The 25,850-nt window shown below is 53.3% G+C and overlaps 1 long non-coding RNA gene across 14 annotated transcripts; it reads right to left on the minus strand.

Annotated features, from left to right (window-relative positions):
* Positions 1–3,128: 3,128 nt before the first annotated feature.
* LOC144285742 (uncharacterized) lies at positions 3,129–25,508 on the minus strand. Of its 14 annotated transcripts, none has more exons than XR_013353985.1 (9): positions 25,177–25,508; positions 24,793–24,884; positions 24,443–24,545; positions 23,883–23,936; positions 23,585–23,677; positions 22,992–23,227; positions 21,604–21,708; positions 21,103–21,242; positions 17,263–19,703 (listed from the first exon to the last, which is right to left on the minus strand). It is a non-coding gene; the product is annotated as an uncharacterized LOC144285742 (long non-coding RNA). The 14 variants fall into 14 exon arrangements; XR_013353980.1 differs by having other exon boundaries at positions 23,585–23,680; XR_013353981.1 differs by having other exon boundaries at positions 22,992–23,260; positions 23,585–23,680.
* Between the last annotated feature and the right edge of the window lie 342 nt (positions 25,509–25,850).

Consider the following 25,850-nt stretch of genomic DNA (forward strand, 5'->3'; position numbering starts at 1 on the left):
CAGAGTGGAGAGGGCAAGGTGGGGAGGCACGTGGACAACGCAGGCAGGGCTGCCCCAGGCTGGGCTCCACATGGCCATCCGCCTGTGCCACAGGCTCTGCAGGTCCAGGGACCTCTGCAGGGAAGGATCTGGGTCCTTGGTGGCTCTGCCTTTTTCTCCTTCCATATGAAGATGTCCTAAGTGAACAGCACACCTCTGGGTCTCACATACGTTTCCAATCTGTGTCTTTTAACTGGTAGGTTTAGGCTCCTTACGTTTATTGTAATTGCTGGTGTATGTGAAATTATTCTGTTTCCCTCTGTGTTCATTTATCCTGACTCACCTGTGCTGTGCTCCCCACCTTGCCCGTCCTACCTTTCCTTGAAGTGAGGAGTCCTTCCCGGCTCCTCCACTGCTCCCCCAGCTTCCTGCTGTGTGTGTGGCTGTTGTCAGCAGTTTTGCTGTGACTGTATCCCCGGGCTGAACAGGGGTGTCTCCCCCTGCCTCTGAAACAATCAGAGACATCCAAAACTCCCCTAACTCCTATCACCCTCCCTGTTCTCTTGGGTATCCTTGGCTAGTACAGTTCTTTCTCTTCAACTCCTTGAATCAGACTTCATTCTACGGTTCTTACCAGCAATACAACAGTCAGGCTGGGCTTTTTACTTTCACTGGTTTTCCAGTAAGAGCACCAGAGTGTGTGTGTGTGTGTGTGTGCATATGTATACATACGTATGCGCACATGTGTACGTGTGTGTCTCTGTGGGTCTGTGTAAATGTGTGCACATGTGTGAATGTGTCCATGTGTGATGTGTGCACCTGTGTATGTCTCCATGTGCATGCCTGTATTATGTGTGCACACATGCTCGTGTGTATGTGTGCAGGTCTATGTATGTGTGCGTGTGTATGCACGTGTGTATGCGTGTATGCATGTCTGGGTGTATTTGTGCATGCATGTGTATATGTGCACCTGTGTGTGCACATATATATCTCTATGTGTATACATGTGTGCACACATGCTAGTGGTAGGGATAATGGAATGAGGTGGGAAAGCCCCTGCAGAGGCACCTGAGGGCACACCCTTGCCCTCCTTCACACCCCAGGTGTATGTGGTAAACACTGGAGTGGCTGTAAACCATGCATTTGCAGACCAGTCCTCCAGCCTCTCCTTCTCCCCTGGATCATCCTCTTTCCTCCCGAATCCTGTTATTTCTGAGTTGCTTCAGAGGACCCATGGGGATCCTCTCTCCCAGACTGTCTGAAGTTGAAATGAAATGCACTGTCATTTAAATGACATTGAACTGAACACGACAAAGGTGGCGGTTATTTGGAGCACTTTGGAGATGTCTTTTGCCTGTTTTGGCTTTCTGTTGTTGCTCTCTGGGGATCTGTTGTCAGCACAGTTATTCTCTGATGAGGAATGGGTCTTTCCTGTGGCCACTTGCAGGACCTTCTCTTTGCTCTCAGGATCAGGTCACTACCATGTTTCAGCAGTGTGCTTTGATGACCCAGCTCACCTTCACTGAGTGTCCTCCATCAATCTCAGACACTTCTCAGCTGTGGCCTCACCCATAACTGCCTGTCTCCCATCCTCTCCATCCCCTCCTCCCTTAGTGGCTGGCCCCTGAGAGCCCCCGACCCCAAGTCAGGGCTGGCCTGAATGGCTTTCCCACTTGAGGACCCAAAGGTCATTGCAGCTTCCCCGTGCTCTCTGGGACACCTCACTGTGGGGAAGCTGGCCACCGTGCCACCTGCCGCTATAAGGACTCCCAAGCAGCCCCATGGAGAAGCCCACAGGAGGGGAACTGAGGCCCCCAAATACATCACCAACTTCCTTGCCACATGAGTAGATCCTGAGTGCAGACAGTGGTCACTCAGTACTGGGGGGGGGGCAGTGGGAGTGCCTGTGAAGGGGGTGTCCTCTGTGGGGGACGAGCATGCTCTAACTCTGCGAGGTGGTGCTGGCTGTCCAGCCTCTGGGTGTGCTGAAGAATGGGTGAATCACATGGTGCCTGAGTTACAGCCCAAAGAACTATTCGGAAAAAAAAAAGAACTATTTGGTATATGGGATGGTGCTTTCACAGAGGGTGTAACTGTCGGAGGTCTGGCCTCCTCCATATGTCTGCAACCTCGCTGTCCACCTCCTGCTGCCAGGCCGTGCCCGTCCCAATGCCAGGGAGCGTCCCACACAATCCTGAGGGCTCATGAATCGGGCCCAGCTGTGTTTCCAAAGCATGTACTCCCCATCCCTGACTCCTGAAAGCATCAGATTTTATTTTCTCCTGTGTTCATTTATGCATTTGAAGGGGTATTTGCTGCACTTTACCCAGAACTTGTGTTTTGGAGAAGGGGATTCAAACGTCATATTGGTAAGAGCTGGGATCTTGGGCTGGCATCCTCCTCAGGGATTTCCCCAGAAGCACTCATCAAAGAGTGCTCAGAGACAGACACCCTGACAGCAGACAGACGCACTCCAATCCCAAGCTCTGCTGCTCAGCAGCTGTGAGGCTAAAGGCAAGCTGCTTAACATCTCTGAGCCTCGGCTTCCCCAGCTCCCCTGCACATAGACCTTCCTTCAAGCTCCTGCTTCACTCTCTCCACTCCAGGGAGTTTCTGGAAGGCCTTCAGCCCCTTGGCTCCTCCCCCTGGGCATCTGGCCCTTCTTCACATTAGTGCACACCCCACTGTGGCCCAGACAGACATTTCACTCATGCGCTCTGATGGGTCCACAGATTACCACCATCTTTTCTCCTGTGTCCCTCGTGGTGCCCAGTTCTGGGCATGTGGGCCCGGTAGCAGCTCCCAGCACCCACACGAGACCATGGGAAGTTTCTTGGAGAGGCCACTGCCCAAGAGACTTCCTCCCGTGAACGCCTCAAGAGGGACAGCTGTATAACTAACCCCCAGGGCAGGAACCACACTGGTGTCCTCACTGTCAGCACTCCAGCCCCATGCAGGGCCTGACACACAGGACAGGCTCCATTTCTATCTGCAGGTTGAACAGGAAGCGCTCTCCCCGCCTCTGAGTGAGCAAGGTGCAAACCACAGCTCTGGCTCACCAGCTGGGACAGTCTTTGGCAAAGATCACCTTGCACTCCTCCCCACTCCAGCTACAACATCCCACCCACCCACCTACCCCTCGCCCTCACTTTTGTTTGAACCTCTTCTTATTGTGGTAAAATACACACAACATAAAACTCACTGTTTTAACCACTTTAAAATGTACGACTCAAAGGCATCTAATCAATTTGCGAAGTTGTGCAATAACCATCACCACTACCTCATTCCAGAACATTTGGCCCAGAGTTTTTTTTCAGTATATTCACACTTGAGTATTCTACTCGTGTGTTTCCTGAGAGCTGCCTCGGATCCTCACGGGATGAGGCACGGCTTCCATTAGGAAAAGGCCCGCAGAGAAGGGGTGGAGCATGGGCCCTCTCAAAGCTGCACCAGCCGAGAGCATGGGGCGGGCGGGGGGGGCGGGGGGGGCGGTGGGCAGCGGCTGAGGGCTTCTGGGGTGGCCCCCTCCAGCCACAGCCACATGGATCTCCCCAAGCTCTGGCAGCCGCAGGTCTCCTCCCATGGGCGCCCCACGACCCACAGCTCCTGTGCGCAGGGCCTTCCATGGGCACCAGCGCTGCCGGGGCCACCACAGCCCGCGGGCTCTCCGTTTCCCTGGGTTACACACAAAAGTTTTGTCCCCTTGGCTCCACAGGCAGGCGCTGTGTCATACAAACTGACCAGAGCCAAGAAGAGGCCAGGAGCCTGCATCCTGGAGAGGCCTCGGGTCTGCTCCCAGCCGCCGATGCCCCCTGCCACGTGGGAGGGTGGGGGCTGCTCAGAGGAGACCCCCATCAAGGCCCACAGCAGATGCCTAAAGCTCTCCCTGCCAGCCACTGGAGGCTGTTGCCTTTCTTTGCCATTGTCTGCCTTTGGGGCATCTTTGCCCAACCCTGAGTGGAAACATCTGAGCAAGTCTGGCTTTGTCTCAAGGCTGGGATTGGAACACGGTGATTTCGGTCTTGCGCACAGCTCAGCGTTGCCATCTGGTCAGCGTATCTGCAGCTTTGCGGTGAGATCTTAGGCGGTCCCAGCTTTGCCTTCTCTTGCAGCACATGGCAACCCAGGCTGGCTCCCTGGAGGAGGCAGAGGGAGAAGAGAGGCAACAGGAGAGTGGCGATGGAGCTGACTCCAGGCCCTCAGCCCTGGAAGCCTTATTTTGCCTGTGACTCAACCATTATAGCTGCACCCCTGTCCTATCAGGAGTGCCTGTGAGACCTCAGGAAGTATGAAACGGAACCCCCAGCCCACCGTACCCTTTGCCCCCCACGCCCAGACCAGGCCCAGCCATTCTAGGCTAAAGGTCCAGTGGGCCAGAGCAGCTGAACAATGTCCATCCCACTACCTGAGGCACTCAGGGAAAGCAATGGGTCACGCTGCAGCCAGCTGGCCCATGGCGGTGACACTGGGCTGTATCACCGGGCTTTCCAGCAGAGCTTCCATCCCAGGGCATGAGGGAGCCACTCAGGCTCCTGTCTTGAGCCAAGTACCAGCAGTTCCTGTCTGGGCTCGGGTGAGGGGAGAATGCTCAGCATGTTGGTTCCCTCTCCAGGCCTGGCAGGCGAGGAGTCCTTGGGGGGCATGGGGGGGTCACTCGGCCCCACGCAGCCTCACCCAGAAGCAAGGCCAGGGGGTGGGAGGGTGGCTTGGGGAAGGTGGGAGCCAGTCCACTCACTCCTGGCAGGGAGAAGCACACGCCAAGTGTCCCCTGAGGGGACCGGCCAGCTTTACACAAGGCCCGGTGCCCGTGGCACGATGAGGTCTAAAGCACGAGGGCTGACAGGAGGCACTCTTACCACAAACGTTCATATGGCCATGCGCCAGCCCTTGGCGCTGAAATACAGGGGACGGGGGAACCAGGAAGATGACATCCAAGGACATCCACCAGCTTACTCTCCAAAACCTCCATGAGTCAGTGTCGTGGGAAAACATGAAAGGGGTGGGGAGTGTTCTCCAGTAAAATAGATCAGAGACGAACAACAGGCCATGTGTAAGGACATTCTATGTCCCCACAGTTAACAAGTCATGAGGTACTTTTGAAGGAAACTGCCCTTTTTTTAAAAGAGAAGAACACCAAAGTGTACGGAGATAAAATGTCATGCTGTCTGCAACTTTCTTTTAATTGGTTATTAGGCCAGAAAGGAGGAGAGAGGGAGAAGGGAGAGAAGGGATGGGAGGAGGGGAGGGGAGGGGAGGGAAGGGAAGGGGAGAGGACGGGAGGAGGGGAAGAGGGGAGAAGGGGAGGGGAGGAGAGCAGAAGGGGAGGGGAGGGGAGGGGAGGGGAGGGGAGGAAGGGAGGGGAGGAGGGGAGGAGAGCCAAAGGGGAAGGGAAGGGGTGGGGAGGGGGAAGGGGAAGGGAGGGGAAGGGAAGGAGAGGGGGACCGGGAAGGGAGGGGAGGAGGAGGGGAGGAGGGGAGGAGGGGAGAAGGGGAGGGGAGGAGGGGAGGGGAGGAGGAGGGGAGGGGGGAAGGGGGAAAGGAGAGGGGGAAATTTTTGTCTGAAATGTTGAATGTTTGAAAACTTTCATAACAAAACACAATTGGGGTTGGGGGAATGGAGGAAGCGGTCAGAAAGGAGCAAAGCAGGACCCTGGCCCCACACGGTTGCTTGGTAAAGTGGCTGTGGATGAGAGCAGAGCCTGCAGCCTTCTCTGGGGGGGCCTGGGCAAGGGGGGGCAGCCAGGGGCAAAGCAGGCCCATGCCCGACATTCTGCTACAATGGGTAAAATGTGAGCAGGGTTCTCAGGAAAACACATCTGGGGCAAAACCAAACTCTATCAGAGATGCTCACACTGATTTTACAGATTAGCAGTTTTCCTTCAGAATTACATGGGTGTGGGAGGGTTTAGGAGCTCGGCCCTGGAAGCAGAGAGCCCGGGAAACCAGCAAACCCTCAGATCTTCGCAGACATGGTCCCCAGAAGGTTAGGGCCAGTGCCGCCACGTCACACAAACACAAGAAGGGCAGGCCCCCCCAAGTCTGGCCTGGACCAGAGCTGGAGCTTAGAGCCCCCTGGAGCCTCCTCGGGTGGGCCCAGGGCCCTGAGGACTCCACCCCATACAGGCCCATACTACCCCAGCCCAGGGTGGGAGGCTCAGCCCCTCCACTCAGGTCTGTGTCTTGGTTGCTTAGCACCCAGAGCAGTGACCTCATCAGCACAGAGGCAGCCAGCCCTGGTTCTGCAGAAGCCAGAATGGAAAGAGAGGAAGGGATCAGGACCAGCCAGTGGAAGGCGCCTGGAGGAGGTATCCTATAGGTAGGAGGAAGCAGAGGCTCAGAGAGCAGGAAGGGCCCTCATTACCCACCCCTGTACCACTGGTGAAACCTGCAGGCATCATAGGGGTCAGAGAGACCTGGGTTGGAACCCCAAGTCCCTCTTCCTGGCTGTGTGCCCTGGGAAGGTCACCCAGCATCTCTGAGCCCCACTGCTGCTCTGCAAAATGGGCTTGCCCATGGCACCCGCTTCAGAGGCCATGGGAGCAGCCCATGAGCATACATTTAGAGCTGTCCTTCCCACTTTGAGCTTATTCCCTTAGTGTGTCAATGTCCTGTGGCCGCTATAACAAATGACCACAAACCAGGGCCTTACAATAACTGAATTTTATTCTCTCCCAGTTCTGGAGACTCAAGGGCCAAGATCAAGGTGATGCAGGACCACACTCCCTCTAGAGGGTCCAGAAGAGGAGCTTTCCTGCCTCTCCCAGCTCCTGGGGGCCCAGTGTTCCCAGGCCTGTGGTCCCGGTCCCTATAGCCTCTGCCTGTCTGCACACAGCCTCTAATATGTCTCTCCTTTCCTTAGAGGACACCTGTCATTGGATGGAGGGCCCACCCTAAATCCAGGCTGACCTGGCCTCAAAATCCTTATTGACATTTGCAAAGATCTTAATCCCAAATAAAGCCACCTTGTTTTTCCCCTTAAGATTTTTATTTTAAGTAATCTTTATACTCAGTGTGGGGCTTGAACTTGCAAGACCAAGAGTTGCATGCTCTACCAACTAAGTCGGTTAGGAGTCCCAATAGAACCACTTTTTGTGGGGCAGCCCAGGTGGCTCAGTGGTTTAGTGGTTTAGTGCTGCCTTCAGGCAAGGGTGTGATCCTGGAGACCCGGGATCAAGTCCCACGTTAGGCTCCCTGTATGGAGCCTGCTTCTCCCTCTGCCTGTCTCTCCCTGTGTGTGTGTGTGTGTGTCTCTCTCTCTCTCTCTCTCTATATATATATATACATATATATATATATATATATATATATATATCTTGTGAATAAATAAAATAAATAAAATCTTTAAAAAAAAACACTTTTTGAGGTTCCAGATGGACATGAATTGGGGGGAGGGGGGCTGTTCAACCCACTACACTTAGAATTATGTGTGAGAGAAGCTATATCATCTCCAAATTTCATTTCTGGACAATAAAGGGTCTCTTAAAAATAACTGTTAGAAAAAGGGGTCTGAGGGATCCCTGGGTGGCGCAGCGGTTTGGCGCCTGCCTTTGGCCCAGGGTGCGATCCTGGAGACCCGGGATCGAATCCCATGTCGGGCTCCCGGTGCATGGAGCCTGCTTCTCCCTCTGCCTGTGTCTCTGCCTCTCTCTCTCTCTCTCTCTCTATCATTAATAAAAAAAAATCTTAAAAAAAAAAAAAGAAAAAGGGGTCTGAGTGGGTCATGATCGGGTGGAAGTAAGGAGGGGGCAGAGCTGACCCAGATGGAGGTTTACTTCGGGGGCAGAGCTGACCCAGATGGAGGTTTACTTTGATCAAGAAACATGGGGACAGGGCAGTCCTGGTGGCTCAGCAGTTTAGCACCGCCTTCAGCCCAGGGCGTGGTCCTGGAGACCCGGGATCGGGATCGAGTCCCATGTCGGGCTCTCTGCATGGAGCCTGCTTCTCCCTCTGCCTCTCTCTCTCATTCTCTCTCTCTCATTCTCTCTCTCTCTCTCTGTGTCTCTCATGAATAAATAAATAAATTTTTTTAAAAAAAGAAAACACGGGGACATTGTAGCCCTTTTGTGGGGAAAAAAGGCAGAATTACTCTCCATTAATAGTTCAAACTCTAAAAAGCCACCTTCAACAAAGCCAGGCAAGTTAGAGTACAGGAGGCACATTCCCATGGGGAGTGGGGCAGCTCCACCGCCAAGCAACATTTGTGAGGCTGCACCAAGAGCAGACCCAGCTACAAAGTGTCCAGCCCCACGACACCTCGAGGACCACGGAGATGGAGGCTACTACCTTCTCAATCCATCCAAAGGAAAAAGTGATTTTTGAAAAATGGATGGGTAGGGTAGCTCTGTGAACAAAGATGTTCTTAGTGGTACTGTTGAGAATCACAAAAGATCCAAAATACCTACGTGCTCAGCAGTGGGAAATGATTCGTCTGCCAAATGCCTGCCTGGTGCCGTAGGCCACCGGCAGTTACAGCAATGCAGGGAAGCGGTGCCGGGGTCTGCTAAGGAATCACGATACCTGAGGAACAGGTTGAGAGAGCTGGGTCCACAGTGGCCACCACGATGAGACACACATAGAAAAAGCCACCTGGAAGGAACAGCGTGAACCCAAATGGAAGCTGTTTTAGGGAACAAAAATGTATGTAAATAAAATCTGCCCGGGGACACCTGAGCTCAGTGAGCATCTACCTTCGGCTCAGGGCATGACCCCATGTCCTGGGATCGAGTCCCGCCTCGGGCTCCCCGCAGGATGCCTGCTTCTCCCTCTGCCTCTCTGTCTCTCATGAATAAATAAAATCTTAAAAAAAAAAAAAAAAAAAAAAGCCTGGAGAGAGGCCCTGTCAGCGAGGGAATGTGGCAGGGCAGGGTGGTAGTCAGCACCAAACACCCTGCAGAGGTGGCTCCTGCTAAAATCACACCTGTGGGAAGGCTCTCTTCCCAGAAAGCTCTGCAGAGACTCAAGCAGAAAGGCCACTTAGTTTAGTAGGAACACATGCAAATATGTGGCCAACCAGAGAAGTGTAGAAGGTAGGAGTGACACATCATTTCCCAGGGCAGGACCCTAGGCAGGCCTGGTGAGCCCAAGTGACAGGCTCCATCTTCCTTCCTGACCCAGGATCACCTTCCCTTCCAGCTCGGCCATGACAACAATACAGACACGCTCCCCAGACCCAGTCTCATCAGGGGACACTGACCAGCAGCTCACCATGCTACCCTCTCCTCTCCTAGCTCTTCAAGTGTGGTCCCCAAGACATCTGTCATCTATCTGACCCTCCCAACAAGTCACCTTGTAAGGAGAGGGGACTGCGGCTCAGAGGACATCTGTCCCAAACATGGGGTGTGGACACGGCAGGGGCTGAGGACTTCGCGTCCAGGGCTCCTTACCCAAAGCTAATAAGAGCAAGGGGGTGGCGGCCAAGAGCAGGGCTTTGGGTTAATCCAGACATGAGTTTCAAGCCTCCACTCTGCGTGATGCTCTGGGCCTGTTTCCTCATCTGTGAAACAGGGACAGGGACATGGGGAGGATCATATGTGATGGCCGGCTTCCCTGGGCTGAGCTGGAGACAAGCATCTCAAGCCGCCTCTGGCTCAAAGGCTCTGCAGCTTGTGGGCTGTGGAGGAGGAGCAGCACACGCAGTGGCCGCCTGAAGCCCATGGAGCTGTGTGCCCCTGGCTCCGCCCTGTCCTGTAGCCCTTTGCTGTATTCACAGGCAATAGGAAGACAAACCCCCAGCAGCAGTAGGCAAGTTGCTTCTCCCCCCAGCGCCCAGCTGACCTGCTATAGCACCATTAGCAACACAGAGCAGCGTGGGTGCCCACAGGCCAGACCAGGGCTCCTAAGCAGCAGGGCGCTGGGCCTATACCCTCCTGGGGCAGCTTCTTGGCCCCTCACTGTGCCCAGGAGAGCAGCCCCACCCTGCAGTCCGGCTGTACCCCACCATCCCCCACTCCGCACTTTGGGGCAAACCAAGATACCAAGACCAAGCTGCAGCCCCAGGATTAGAGGCAGCTGACCCACCAGGGCCTCATTCGAGGGGGCTCGCAGTCAAGCTGTCATGGTGGCTGGCCGCCAGCACCTGCCAGGCTGAGAGCTTCAATGACATCACCCTGGACCAGTAGTCTGCTAAGTGGAAACAGACAGTGGCTCATCCTGGCCAGGACCCCTCTCAGGAGGCACCTCTCCAACAGCCCACCACCAGGTAAGCCCAAGGTGACCGGAGGTGCCAGGAGAGCTGCCCTGTCATGGTCCCCACTCCCCAGAGCCATAACAGCCATCTGCTTCTGCCACAAGACCAGGTGGCACCACACACACTTTGCTCACTGGTGTCTCCCAGGCCCCACACCGTGCTGAGCACACAGCTGGCACTCAGGAAACACCATCGACCAGATCAATGAAAAGCCACCAGGCTGTTCCTGAGGAGTGGGTGGGAGTCAGTGGTCCCCTCCCCAGGGCCACTTTGTCTTCCTGGTAGTGTTTCTGCTATGTCCTGTGGACTCCCAGCAGAACCAGAGACCACGTATCAGATGATTCCAGTCTCATGGAGTGTTCAGAGGTGGCGAATCCACAGAGATAAAAATCAGATGAGGGGTTGTTCATGGCTGGGGGAGGGGGTCACAGCCAAGGGTAGGGGGCTTCTTTTGGGAGGGACATAGGTGGCTGTGTGAGGCTGTAACTGCACTAAAGCCATTGAATTGCATACTTTAAATGGGCAAAGTAAGTGTGAATGGTGCACAAATTATATCCCAATAAAGCTGTGTCAACCATAACAACAAAAGAGCCAGAAGCAGATAAGCCAGAGGCTAAGGGCAGCACCCGGGAACACAGCTCTGAGGACCAGCCATCTGCAGAAGCCAGCAGGTGGGGGGCCAGGGCTGTCTGCCTGATGCCCCCAACCCCACCCTAGTCTAAATGGGGCCTTCCCTGTTGTCAGCAGAGACCTACAGACACCAGGAGGGTGCTACCACTACCCTGACTGCAGCTGTCAGAGCAGCACCTGGCGGGATACCAGAGGTCCTTACCAGAACCTCAGACTAATGGCAGAGCAGGCGCACATGTAACAGGGGAGCCACGGCACAGAGGGGCTGGGCCAGCTCCCGGAGCACACACAGCCAACAGGCGGCCAGGCCACCTACGGCACTGCCAAAGGCTACAGGTTTGCTCGGTGTTCTCTGAGGCTGTCAGAGCATCATTTTTAGGAAATTAAAAGCATGGCTGTGATACAAATGTAAAATGAATACTTAGCAACAACCTATTAGTTCATTAACACAGCTACCAATAACAGAGTAAATAAAGCCTATTCACAGAGCAGTCGGAGAATCTGAAATTCACCTGCTGGGTCATATGTGAAACAGGTCAATGTCCCACAGGCAACAGAACCATAACCTTTGGGGTTACCTTTTCTGCCAGATACAAATCTTCAAATTAGCATCACCTCACAAATCTGAATCCTTAATTGATAATAAACAGCAAAGTCAAACACCACTTCTCTGGAGAAGTAAATTCCTTACGTGGGTCTGCTACACAGTGCCCCAGGATGACTTAGGAAAGATCTTGTTTTCCCGGATTTTCAAGCTCTAAAAAGTTTCTCTTGACATCAATGACAGAAATCAAAGACGACACAAACACATGGAAAGACGTTCCATACTCCACATTGGAAGAACTAATATTGTTAAAATGTCCATACTACCCAAAGCAAACTATAGATCCAATGTAATCCTTATCAAAATTCCAATGGCATTTTTCACAGAGATACAACATACAATCCTAAAATTTGTATGGAACCACCAAAAGACCACAAAGAGCCAAAGCAATCTCGAGGCATCACACTCCCTGACATCACACTACGTTTCAAAACTACCATAATCAAAATTGGCATCAAAACAAACACAGAGATGGATGGAACAGAACAGAGAGCCCAGAAATAACCCACGCATACAGTCAATTACTCTATGACAAAGGAGCCAAGAAAAGGGAATCTTTTCAATAAATGGTTGTGGGAAAACTGGTCAGCCACGTGCAAAAGGATGGAACTGGATGCCTGTCTTACACAATACACAAAAATTAACTCAAAGAGGATTGAAGACCTGAGTCCATAACATTCCCAGAAGAAAATACAGAGGGTCAGCTCCTTGGCATCGGTCTTGGCAATGATTTACCAGATCTGACAGCAAAAGCAAAGGCAACAAAAGCAAAATAAGCAAGTGGGACCACATCAAACTAAGAAGCTTCTGCACACCAAAGGAGATCTCAACAAAGGCAACGTGCTGAAGGCGAGATACGTGCAAACCATGTATCTGATAAGGGGCTAACACCCCAAACAGATGATGAGCTTAGTCAGTGCTACAGAAAAATAGTCCAATTAAAAATGGGCAAAAGACATGAACAGACATTTTTCCAAAGAGGATATCCAGATGACCCAGACACATGAAAAGATGCTCCACATCGCCCATCATCGGGGAAACGCAGATCAAAACCATGATGAGATACCACCCCATACCTGTCAGAACGGCCAAAATCAACAGCACAAGAAACAAAAGGTGTTGGCAAGGACATGGAGAAGGCGGAACCCTCTTGCACTGTTGGTGGGGATGCAAACTGGTGCAGCCACTCTGGAAAACAGTGTGGAGGTTCCTCAAAAAATTTAAAATGGATCTACAATTACTGTGATACAGAAATTCCACTTCTGGGTATTTAGCCAAAGGAAATGAAATAATCACTATTTTAAAAAGATATGTGCACTCCTGTAATTACAATGCAATCTTATTTACAGTATTTATATAGTTTATAATCATTTATAAGACAAATACAACCTAAGTGTCCATCAAAAGACAGGTAGATATAGAAAATGTACCACATACATACAATGAAATATTAATTCAGCCATAAGAAAAGGAAATCCGGGATCCCTGGGTGGCGCAGTGGTTTGGCGCCTGCCTTTGGCCCAGGGCGCGATCCTGGAGACCCGGTGATCGAATCCCACGTCGGGCTCCTGGTGCATGGAGCCTGCTTCTCCCTCTGCCTGTGTCTCTGCCTCTCTCTCTCTCTCTCTGTGACTATCATAAATAAATAAAAATTAAAAAAAAATATTTAAAAAAAAAGAAAAGGAAATCCTACCATTTATGACAACACAGGTAGAACTTAAGGGCATTATATTCTAAGTGAAATAAGTCAGACAGAAAAAGACAAATACCGTCTGATCTCACACGTGAAATGTAAAAAAAAAAAAAAAAAAGAAAGAAAAAGAAAAAGAAAACCACAAAACACAAACTCATAGATACAGAAAAGAGAATGCATAGTTGCCAGAGGCAGGGGGTGGGAACGGGTGAAAGGTGGGGGCAAAGGTGGCCAAAAGGTACAAACTTAAGAAATCAACAATGATATTCTTTCTTAATGAGAAAAACAGTACGAATGAAGCTACAAACACCCGAGTCCAGAAATGTGCCCCATCCCCAGCCTCCAGCTCCCTGCCAGCAGAGGCCACTGAGCTCTGCTCCTCTCACCTCTGAGCAGCACGTGCCCACACAGTAAGAGCTGACTGGGTGCTGAGCTGCCACCCAGCTGAGGCTCTGGAAGGGGAGATGTGGCCACAGGAAGGCAGGGGGTGCAATACTCCAACTGTCAGGGTGATCAGTGGCGTTAAAAGGAAGGCCAAGGTGGAAGATACAGGTGCTGATAGAGGACAGCAGCCCTTCTGGACAGATTGCCTCAGAAAGGCTTCTCTGAGGAGGTGAGGTTTGAGAAGGCAAAGATAGAAGCTGCTGGGGGCCTGAGGGGGGGCAGTGAGCTTGGCACAGGGGTGGGATGGCAAGGAGGCTAAAGCCCCCAGAGCCCAGAGCATTACACAGGTGAGAGAGGGCCCGAGGGATGGCCAAAGGCCAGACACGTAAGACATCCTAGGCATGGTCAGCAGCTGAGCTTTATCCTGAGCACAGTGGTGACTGTGTGGAGCTCTCAGCAGCAAAAGGCATGACCTCGTTGGTGCTTTTCAAAGGTCTCTGACTGTCGGGGGGCCAGTGGGGGGCAACAGTGGCCCCAGGGAGCTGGCGAGGGCAGACAGGCTCGGATGCAGGCTGCCAGGTGCCAAGAGAGCAGCTAACAGCATGTTTTCAAGTAGTCAAGTAGAGCTGGGTGGGCTCCTGCCAGTGCATGCAGGAGGCGAAGGAGAGAGGAACAGAGCACTTCCCTTCACTTGCTTTCTGGGAAGAGGGCAGGCCAAACTCTCACTGAGGAACACAGTGCAGGAAAAATACTTTTTAAAGTAAAGATATTAATTGGATGGTAAGAAATAAGGAGGCTGCAGTCGGGGGGGGGGGGCGGGGAGGACAACCCACAGAGGTGTGAGCTACATCTGAAAGCTCCTAACTGGAAGTTTGTGGTAAAGCCATGTGGACCTGAGGTTCACTGGCCTAATGCAAGGCTGAGACCCCAGCCCAGGCCCCCTCATCGAGGGCTGGTGGGTGGTGCTCCTCTGCACACAGCAGGGCTGGGGTGGAGGTATGGCTGTCACTGGAAACAGGGACCACAGCCAGTTCTGCAGCCTCATGCACAAACTCAGGTCAACGTGGGCCTGGGTCTGCAGGGGCCAGGGCTCAGAAGGACCAAATGCAAACCTGCCCTGCTGGATGCACCTGCCTCCCGGACCTCAAACTGCCTCCACAATTATGTATCAATGATAAGCAGGTCTCAGTACAAGTGCAAAAGGGAACAAAACCCGATGAGTGAGACATAGGAGAGGAAACAGAACGGAGGACATGTATGTCCATCCATCTGTCCTTCCATCCTGGAGGCGAAACAAGAGGGCATGTCTGTGGAGATGGTGCCTAAGAACTTCAGAGCTGATGGAACCACCAGGAAATTTTCCAGAAAAGCCCAAGGGGCCCCAAGTAGGAATAATAAAAACGAGTGCACACCTGGCCACGCCTTAGTGAAATTGAGGGAAGCTCTGGGCAGCAGCCAGAGAGACAGGCTGCCTTCCTGGGAGGAGTGCTGTCAGCCGGCTCCTGGAGCAGGGGAGGGAAAACAGAAGCCATGACAGGCCATCTTCAACGCCCCGAAAGGAAATACCCAGCTAAAACGCTTTCCAAGAATGAGAACAAAATAAAGACATTTCAGAGCAATAAAAACTGAGAAAGTTCCACACCATCAGCCCTATCTCTCCAGGAAATCCTAAGAGTAAATCCCAGGCAGATTCCTGTGTGTATCCAGATACAAGCGCCTAGAGGGAGAAGGTGGGCACAGAAAGTGGGTTAAAAAAAAAAAAAGTGCACAAACCTATACATTGGGTGTGTGACAATAAGAAAGTCTGGTACGTTAATGCAAGCAGGCAGTGTTAGCAGACTTGTAACCCACGGAGCTGAAGAGACCTGTGCCGCTGGCACTGACTGACTCTGCATCTTCGTGAGTATGCTGAGTAGCATCCTCTCAAAATTCATGTCCACCCAAGGACCCGAGAATGTGACCTTACTGGGACATCAGGTCTTTGCACATGTAATTAAACATCAAGATGAGATGACCCTGGGTGAAGGTGGGCTCTGCACCCAGTGACTAGTGTCCTCATGAGACAAGGAGACACAGAGACATGGGCCCATGGTGGCAGAGACAGAGGTGGGGCCTCCGGCCACCAGGTGGGAAAGCAGCAGCAGAGGGAGACAGAGAGGGAGAGGGCAGGTGGCAGGTGTACCGGGGTTCCTGGGTAGCAGCTTGAGCCAGGGAGGCGAGGGTGTGTGGCTGCCCTAGACCACTCAGGAGAAGCTCTGAAGCACTAGGCCCTCTAACACCCTCATCAGGTCCAAACATCACTTGGTCCCCCAACTTGGATCAGGTGGAAACCCTGCCAGGTGTTGGGAGCAGAAGGCTCTGGAAGCTGCCCACAGATGTCTGCAGAGGCACACCATGCTGTGCCTTGCCATAGGGGCTGACCTGAAGCTCTTGGGACAACAGGGGGCCCTACACTGGGAAACTCCAGGCCTCAGCAATTTCAGGGCCTCAGGCCTGTAACTTCATTTCTGGAATCTCGGTTTCTCCCTCCCAGGCCACCGTATCAGGAGGGACAGGGAATGTTCTCCAGCTGTGCAGCCCCAGCAAGGGGGGCCAATGGCCATGTGCCCAGGACTCTCCTGGCTTTAGCACGGAAGGGCTCACGTCCCCAGACACTCCCCAGGCCTGGGCACTGCAGCTGGACTTAGGGATGGCCATGCCCAGGCACTGCATCAGCCTGAGACAGCCTCTCCCGGGGAGGTCGCCAGGCCAGAATGCCTGCTTCAAGGAGACCTCCCCTTCCTTCCCCCTCCCGGCCCCAGTTTGCAATAACACAGGGATATCCCCAAGGCTCTGCGAACAGCTGGGCCCATTCTGCTCAGCTATCAGCTTCTGATGAGTCAGCCCTGCCGGGCCTCCCACAGACGCCACGTCCCCACCTCCCGCCCTCTACCAGGCAGCTCTGCACCTCCTGAGGGCCCCCCGACCCTGAGGCAGCTGCCCCGGCTCAGGCCCTGACGTCTGCAGGAGACTGGGAGAGCTCCAGAGTCTGAAAGGCAGGAAAGCAGGCTGGGTCCAGGCCCGCAGCCACACCCGCTGCCCACACAGCTCGTCCATCCCCTCTGGGCTGTCCAGGGCTCTTCCTGGGAGTAAAGTCTTCTGCAAGCACCACCATATGAGACAGGCTGAGCTGGGCCTCTTCCCATGTCCCCTTCCCACCCCTGAGGCCCCTCCAGGAAACCCTCTGGGCCAAAGCCAGCCCAAGCTCAGCGGAAGTCACCAGAAACTCAGAGCAGGTCACGCAGCTGGCTGGAGCAACCAGCTCTCTGTTTCCCACAGCCTAAGGCTCACCCACCACCTTCTCCCACATCTGGGCACAGAGGAAGGAGAGGACAGGGTCATGCCAGACCCCAGAAAAGGAGAGGCCCAGCGGCGACCTCCTTGGGTGTGTGGGCCTGCCCTCACAGGACCCCACAGCGACTCTGCAGAGTCAAGGCGGCCCCTCGCGGGGTGAGGCCGACAGTGCACAGAGGGGGCACCGGGAAGAAAGAAGGAAGGGGGACATAAAGGGTGCTCTTCTCTCCCTCACCCCTAGCAGGGGTGACCCCACATTCATTGCCAGCAGAGGATGTCCCTAAAGTGACAGGGTGCAAACAGCAGAGTCACAGAGGCTCTCCAGGCATGTTTTGCCTACAAGCTGGTTGTGCCATCATGGAGGCTCTGTAGAGTAGCTCTCTCCAAGAGAACGTGATTTCCAAACACATGAAAACCTGCGGGTGTGCAACACGGAGAGGTGACAGAGCACATTCAAGTTTATTGTTCTGTGTCCACCACCCTAAGGCTCGCTCCTACAAGCTGCTAGGATTTATTTCAATATCATCTATTACACGACCCTGCTGCCAAATCATTCAAATTTACATTTGAATCTTTCGAGGGGCCTGACAGCCCTTTCTCCGCAGACCGCAGTGTTTCTAGTTCAGACAGCACACTCTTGACATACACCGGGAGCCCCCAAGGACTCAGGACAGTTTCTGCTCCAAGGAGGGGATTTACAGTCCTGGGCTCACTTGTTTGGAGTTTGTTGTTCGTGTTTGTTCTGCTTAAATGTGTAAATGTCCCAGCGCAAATATTCCCTGGGATGCCATCCTCAGGCTCCATGTCTCTTTCCTGTGACAAACAGGCTCCAGGTAAAATTCAAATATGCTGTCCCTGCACACAAGCCTTCTCAATGGCTATCTCAATCTTATTTCATTTAGTTTCAAAATATAAATTTACCCAGTTAACCTAAAAACACCATCCAAACATTCTTCCCACAAGTACAATTTTCCAAAGCACAATTACACAATTTGAAAATTAGATCTTGCATGACCTCTGAGCCCCTAGAGTTAAATCTGGTCTATCTCCTCCTAGCCTCCCTGGGGACATGCAGCAGTGTGTTCAACTCTTTTCTTTCAATCGTGACAATTCCTGAAAGCTCCGAAAGAGCAAGTGCTTGGTGCTCCCGTTGTCAAATAGCATGATTTAAAAATCTCCAACTTATATAAAATGCAGCCAAAATTTAGACTCCTTTCCAGAAAAGTTCTATATCATTACAGGGTGTTCTCTGATGGCCAAACGTTTCTGAACTTGGAGACCTGATGGCACATGGTGCACACTGCGCGCTCAAACACTTTTCCTACAATTATGCAAGCACCTCTGAAACGAATGGTCACTCAGCCATTCTAACTGAAATTGTCGCTCAGCCTTTCTATGTGAAAACATTTGTACATTTTGAAAACCATACCTGCTAGTCTACTGAAAGCTGGTTTCAATACAATTAGAGGAGTTCTGTGTGAGCCACAAAGTCCCTAGGAATGATGATGGATTCCTTAACTTGGTCAAAATATTGTATTTTTAATCACAGGGCTGTGATCCTCCAATACTGGTCTTCTTGTAATCAATCACTCATCTTCAAAAGCAACAAATTTTCAATGCAGGTAGGTTTTTTTCCCCTGAATTTATGGGTCTATTGGCAGTGTTTCATGTTTGACAGAATAAACTTCTGGCTGCTTTAGCTAGACTCCATCAGCTGGGTGAAAAACATCAACAGTTTTAAAATTACTTTAACTGATTTCCTACTTGAAACTCCTAGGATGCTCACCTAAACACTCGACGGCTCACAGAGCTCTTCTGACTATCCTAGCATAAGAAAGCCTGGAGTGAGACGCGGGCACAGTTAGCTAATTTAGAAGAATGCGTGGTCCATCTGCATGAAGGACAGGCCCCACGGAGTCCTGGGGAAGGGCACCCCTGTAGCCGCCCCCGTGCCAGTGACTCTGGGGTATGGCTGGCCTTGCCCCTGGTCCCCACATCCTCGGTGCTGTCACTGCTGCTCCATATTGGACATCAACGTCAATGCCTGTTTTATACAAATAAACGTTCACCATCCACTCTCTTGACAGAAAGAAAACCCAATACTTTCATTAAGCATGACTCTCAGCTTTCTCTGCTTGTTGCTGCTTAAAGGGTTTCTTGCAAAATTTTTCAAGCATTACCAAACAATAAAAAAATAGTTGTGGGTTTGCACCATTCAACAAATGACACAAGCACAGTAGTAGCTGAGCCTCTCCTACATCTACTCCACGGCCGGACCACTTGCCTTCGTTCTCCACACACAGCTCGTGTTTTCTGAGCCTGTGGTTTCCCGCTGAGCCTGCCAGCGGCTGCCTGGGTCTGGTGACATCCGGAGCAACAGCAGCCACCAGGCATCAGCCCGGCTCACTTGGGTGTGGCCCGGAAAGGTAGAGCTATGTATTCTGCTTGGGCAGAATACATCAACTTCACAGGGAGGCAGAAGTGGCAGGGGGCTGGGGTACACAGTGACTCGAGGGCAGGGGCCAATGGCCTAGAAGTGCAGGGCTAGGTCAGAGAGCAGAAGGTCTTGGAGAACTGTTGTTTACAGACCCCCAGCCCCACGAGTGACAGCCTGTGGGCACACTGGTGTGAATACAGTGTGAGGGTCAGCTAGCCTCTCTGCTCACCACTGTGCTCAGACAAGGCGCACACAAACAGAGCAGCATGGCAGTGGGACTGGAGGCTCTACATCAGCCCAATGACCTTGGGTCTCCCTCACCAAGGCCACATAGCTTCTGCTTCTGCTGAGTGTACAACCATCAGCAACAGAGACCGAACAGGAGGCCTGGATGAGGTGCCCTCTTCCAGCAACCTTATGATGAGATGAGTATATAAGAACCCATCAGACCGTCCTTCCTTTTAAAAAAAAAAAAAAAAGATTTATTTACTCATGAGAGACAGAGAGAGAGAGAGAGAGAGAGAGAGAGGCAGAGACACAGGCAGAGGGAGAAGCAGGCTCCATACAGGGAGCCTGACGCAGGACTTGATCCTGGGTCTCCAGGGTCATGCCCTGGGCCAAAGGCAGGTGCCAAACTGCTGAGCCACCCGGGGATTCCCCAGATCTTCCTTCCTAAAGGCGATTTGCCTTCCCATAATGATCAGTGTTCCAGCATGGCTTTGCCTTCCCTGTCCACACGGCCTTTGCCAACCATGCTTGCCAAGGGCTCACAGAGTATCTCATCTGCCAACACAAGATCCCAAGTGATGCTACCTCAGGCCGAAGGATCCCCATTACAGTGAAGGTGACAAAGGGACTGTCCCTTTTCCACCGGTCCCATCTTGCACCTTGCCACCCAAAACCTACCAGCCTGATAGAATAGGAAAAGGCTCCTCAATGGCTTAGCTAATAACTTGGTTTGACAATGACCTCTTTGGAGTTAGGATGCTGTCCTTTGAGATGCAGTGCACCACAGCCCAAAAGTGGAGACAGCCCAAACATCTAGCGGATAAACAGATGTGGTCCATCCAATGGAGTCGGATTCATCCTTACAAAGTCATGAAGTGCTGATACGCACTGCAGTGTGGATGGACCTCAAGGACGTTATACTCAGTGAAAGAAGCCAGCACAAAAGACCACACTTTGTGTGCCTGTGCACAGACAACTCCAGCATGGGATGGGCGTAGCCACTGAGTAGATGGCCAGTCAGAGCTAGAAGCAGTGGTTGCACAGCATGTGAACATGCTTAAATGCCACTCCATGCTCACCTAAAAATGTCTTTGTGTTATGTGGACTTCATTTGATTAAAAACATACATTAGATACAAGAGAAAAGGAAAACATTCTGTAGGTTTTGAACCACTGTCCTTCAAGATACAATATGTATCTTGTAGCAATGCCCCTCAGTAAACACTCTAACCCATAAGTGGAGCCACAGGCCCAGGAACAAAGTGTGGAAGTCAGAGTGATCCAGGGCCACCCAGAGGATTCATGACGAGCCCATAACTTCACATTCCATAGGACCAGAGGTCCCAGTCCCCAGGGATGGAAGTTAATGAGGGCCTCACTGAACCCAGTGCTACAACCCAATACCTGGTCTCTCAGGCTCCCAGCAGACCAGTACTCAGAGAAAGGCCTCATCTCTCCTCTCTCCAGAAGAGCCAGGGAGGTGTAGCCATGGGCCCCAGGGACCCAGGTAAAAGACAATCACAGCAGCCAGGGCCCAACAAGGGCAGACTCAGCAGAAATGCTGAGCCCAGAGAACGGAGTCTGTAGTCCCTCTACCCCAACCCCAGCAGCTCCCTCCACGGCAACCCACCCAGCGGCAGCACTGACACAAGTGGGCAGCCAGGTGGCAAGGTGCACATGGAGGTATCTGCTGCCAAGGGGCTGCAGCTGGGCCCACCAGCTTTCCAGAATTAGGAGGAGTGTTGGTATTTGTTGTGGGAAGCCATCATGCTGAAGAGAAGACAAGACAGGATAGACTTAATGAGGGGCTTCAGGGGCTCTGTAGGGCATGAGGGGTGCAGTGCACAGCCAGGCTGGAGCCCTATCCACATGCCTGTGGCCGAGCACTCACAGTCCCATAAAAGACCCCTGCTTCCTGCGTGTCTTAGCCCTGGGATCTCTCTGGTGTGGGGGTTGCTCTGTCCACAGTGCAGAGAATGGAAAGCCCCCCAAATGACCCTAAAATGGGAAAGGATGAGCATAGCTACATACCCCAGTGCTTTGAGCACCCTTAGTGGGACAATGCAGAGAGTGCCCAGCAGGCTGATCTTCACCCACTTCCTGTTCCCACCCCACTGCACAAATGACTCACATCCAAATCTTCGTCTCGGAGTCTGCTGCATTGGGGAGCCTATCTATGACAAGCTAAGGATCCCGCAGGCTGACCTGTCCACACGGCCTTTGCCAACCATGGAAGCTGTCAGATGTATATAAAAGGAGAAGGAAAAGCTTGAATGGTTTGCCCTGCTCATTTCCCAGAATTAAGCACTTGAAGAGGTGGCGATCCCAACCACAGCACATTTGCCTCAGGTGCTGAGAAAAGAGGCTTTACCGTGGACCCTCCCAGCAAACCCAGAGCCACATCATCAAGCACAGACCCCACTCCTTGGAAAGGGCTGAACCATTGCCCTCGGTGCTGCGGCCACTCTGCCCACCCAGGGCCAGGTCTCCGGCACCTTCTCTTACCCAGAGCCTTGCAGAAACCTCACACCTGGTGGTATGTCCTCTGCACACCCTCCACACCCCTGCAGTCTGCCAGAGCTACGTCCTGGTGCTCTAATCCCATCTAAATTTCTTCAGTGCTCGCCAGGGGGGCACCAGGCCACAGCACAAGCACTGAAACACTGCCTCACCCACCTGTGAATGCTGATGGTGGCTTTCTATAGTTCCCCTTCTCCTTCCCAAAACAGAAAGCACGCAGAGCCTAAGCTGTTAACCCCAGGCCCTCACTCCAGCCTAGCCCTCCACCCACCTTTGTCAACCTGTGCTATGCGTGCACCTGCCCCTGTCCTCCCCGGAGGCCCTGCTCCCTGCACCTGTCTGGCTCACCCCCTCTGAGCCCTGGCACTGGCCATACTCCGTCCTACCATGGCCACAAACTGCCTCATCTGCCTGGGAGGCTGTGTGACCCTGGCTCTTCACCTCACTAACTTCTACTCACCTGTCAGAATCTGACTCAAACTCTACTTCCTCCAGGAAGCCCCCTCGGGCCCCCAAGCCAAGTTCTGGCCCCGTTACTTTTTCCTACGGTACTGGGCACCTGCCATTTGGCACCTGTCACCTGGGTGACTATACTCAGGTTACTTGGCTAAACCTCTCTTCTCCTCTACACGTGTGGCCAGCTTCTCTAGGGTGAGGACAGGCTGGGGTTTGAGTTCCCAGCACCGAGCAAGGTGCAGCCCAGCACATGAACACAGAGGCCATGTGCTCAGGGAATGAGCGGATGGAATGCCAACCTGGCCGGGCTCTGGGCCCCTCTGCCAGCGCCCCCACCCGGTCGTAGCATGCAGCACACACGAGAAGTGAGGGCTTCCTTGTGACTCGGGACTCTCAGGAATGCTTTGGCAGCACAAAGAATTCTGCTCAAAACCCCAACTGGACTTCTTATCTGAAAGAATTGCACAAAACCCTGGAACTCTTCTTAATCCTGTCCACTAACACGCAAACCAGTAAAGCTGGGGGCCTCAGGGGTGAACTCACTGATCCCTAATCTGTAGCAGATGCTGGGCAGGGCGTGAGCAGGCTCTCCTGAAACACATGGACTGTTGACGCTCGTGGTGAAATTCTTCAGGAGCATATCTGGGCTCCCTGACCCTTCAGGCCATAGCCAGAGGGCTGGAGACAGCCATCTCTTCTCTGACTGGTCAGGAGCCTTGGCTGGGGCCCATGTATCCTCTTGATTCTCAGCCTTGAGAGTCTGGACTCCAGGAGCATCGCTGACACAGCCAGGCAGAGACACCTGCATCAGCCTTTTGAGAAAATCCACCTTCTCCAGCACCTTTCACCCATTTTCCCAGCACCCATTTTCCCAACTCTGAGGGTTTGTATAGAATTGTATGTACACAAGTTAGCAATGACCTGTCCTCCAGCTCGATCATCGGGAGTGGACTGACCGCCATAGAGGAAGTCAGGGCATCTGAGCGGCTAAGCGGGTTCAGATCACAGCTCCCCACTCTGCCCCTCTATGGCCCACAGTCGCTATATCGCGGACTCCCCAACTCCTTGAACTCTTATTTCATGGACTCAACATTTATACTAGGCACTCAGTATTTGTGAATGACTTTGCTGTGTACCTGCTGTGTGCCAGGCTCTGGAGTCCCTGATCAGGGGGCCATGTTTCTGGCCACAGAAGGAGCTTGTGTTTAGCTCAGGTTATAATGAAGCCCCTTCTTCATCCATGGAGGGAACACAGACCCAGGAAACAAGTACGCAAACAAGGAAAGAGATGAGAAGCATCATGGAGCCATCTGCAGGGAGCAAAGCCACTCCCCAACAACAGGCCAAAGAGGCAACCACTAGTTCTGCAGAGCTTGTCAGAGGAGGCAATGAGACACAAATGCTCTCCTGGAAGATTCTTCCAACAAGTCTCACCTGCGATGGAGCCAAAGAGCCCAGCCTTCTGATACACACAGGACAGGCAGTGTGCTGCATGCAGAAACACAGTAATGAGACAGACATCCTCGTGCTTCAGGTTGTGATCCTGGGTATGCTTGCTGAATGCCCCCCTGCAACTGCCCCAGCCAGATCCTGGACTAGGTGCTCTTAACCTATTCTCTCAGGGGATTCCTGCCAACAACCCAACAGGGTAGGCACCACCATTGCCCCAATTTTATAAAGGGGAGGGTGAATAACTCATCCAGGATCCCAGGTAGTGGAGTCCGAATGTGGATGCAGGCCGACTGATCCTAGAACTACTCTCTCAGGACCACTCCCATGGGAGAGAAGAACCCAGACCAGAGCAGAGCCCCATCCTCCGCAACACCAGCTAATGGAGCCCAAAACTCCTTGGGGAAGAGCTGACATTTATTCTCAGGTCCCTGCTGGCTGTCTCCTCTAAATGGCAACTGTCACCACGTCTAAGCTGACTTCATAGTGTCCTCCCCATGTTTTCACGCTAAAGTTCAGACTCAGCCATATGCAATTTTCCTTGCCTCCTCGACATCATGAGGGAGAGAACCACTCCTTCCCAGTGGTTTCAGGCATCGGTATCTACGAGGAGCAGACCCCAGCCGTCACAGCTGAGATGCTGGAGCCCTGCGGAGGAAACCCAGTCATCCACAGTGAGGAACTGATTCCCGCCTCTACCATGCACCACAGCCTTCGTATCCCTCATCTCCAATAACCGCCCCTCCCCCCGGAACTGTGCAAGGAGGGGGCATCACCCGCTTCCATGGGGGACGCAGGCTCCAAGAGTGGATGTGACCTTAGACAGCAGAGTTTGGATATGAACCCAGGTTGGTGAAAGAGAGGCTGCGGCGTTGTCACCGTACTGCCTCCTCACCTATTCACCACGGGATGTTCTCTTCGCAGCTTATTTCCCTCAGAGAGGGCCACACTGGGATCGAGTGGGCTCCCGGCGGGCAGAGTTCAGACCTGTTTTTACAGCAGGACTCTCGTGTGTGTCTTTACCTCCCCCCCCCCCACACCGTGTGTACCACCCCCGAGCCCAGGACACCAGCGCCCCCCAATCACACTGGTAGAGTCCTACTGCTGTGTCTAGCAGCAACCCAGAAACCAAACGACGCCTGCAACAACAGGCCCGGGATGGACTTGACTAATACCTGGCAGCTAATCTTCGTCCTCACTTCCAGCTTAGGACCCACCAGACAAGATCGAGCATGCGCCCCCAGCCCATCGCACGGGATGAGGCCTCCCGTGAGCCCACCTGCAGCCCCCGCGGGGCACGTCGGGGCCTTCCCTTCTTTCCACCATCCACGTGTTTTCCCGATCCTCTGCCCACCTGAGTCTCTGCCAAAAAATACAAGCAAGGCCACGCGGGCTCTTGCTGCAGCCACGCACGGAGAAGTAGGCTTCGCCTTTCTCACGTGGCCGGCCGCTCCGCCTTCTCACCCAGGCCGCGGGCGGTGGGGTCTGACGCTCCTTCTGGCTCGGCGGCCACGGGCCCGCGCACGGCGGCAGGGGGACTCCCGGCCGGGAGATGACGCTGGACGCTCCCCAGGCGGCCTCAAGTCCTGCTCATTTGACCACAAAATCGGCACAAAAATGTGCATCCAGGTGACGAAGGAGGGCGAGAGATCGGGGGAGCTGCTGTGTGCGCTGCTGGCGGGGCCGAGCCGGGGTGGCCTTCCCGGAGGTCAGCGTGTCCGCGCGTCAGACCTCGCAGAGGCCTCGCCCGCAGGAAGGCGTCCGCCCGCGTCCTTGGAGACGAGGGTCGGCCGTGCCGGTGGCCACAGCACGTGCACGGCCCCTGGAGGGCGCTGGCGGCCCGGAGCGGAGGCCTAGGCCTGGGCTCCCCGCAGCGGCCACGTGCGCGGCGCCAGGTGCCCCGTCTGGCCTTCAGGAGGAGGCGGCTCCGAGGTCCCGCCAGGGCCGGGGCGT

This window comes from Canis aureus, chromosome 16 (genome assembly GCF_053574225.1).
Source record: "Canis aureus isolate CA01 chromosome 16, VMU_Caureus_v.1.0, whole genome shotgun sequence".
Lineage (NCBI taxonomy): Eukaryota > Metazoa > Chordata > Mammalia > Carnivora > Canidae > Canis > Canis aureus.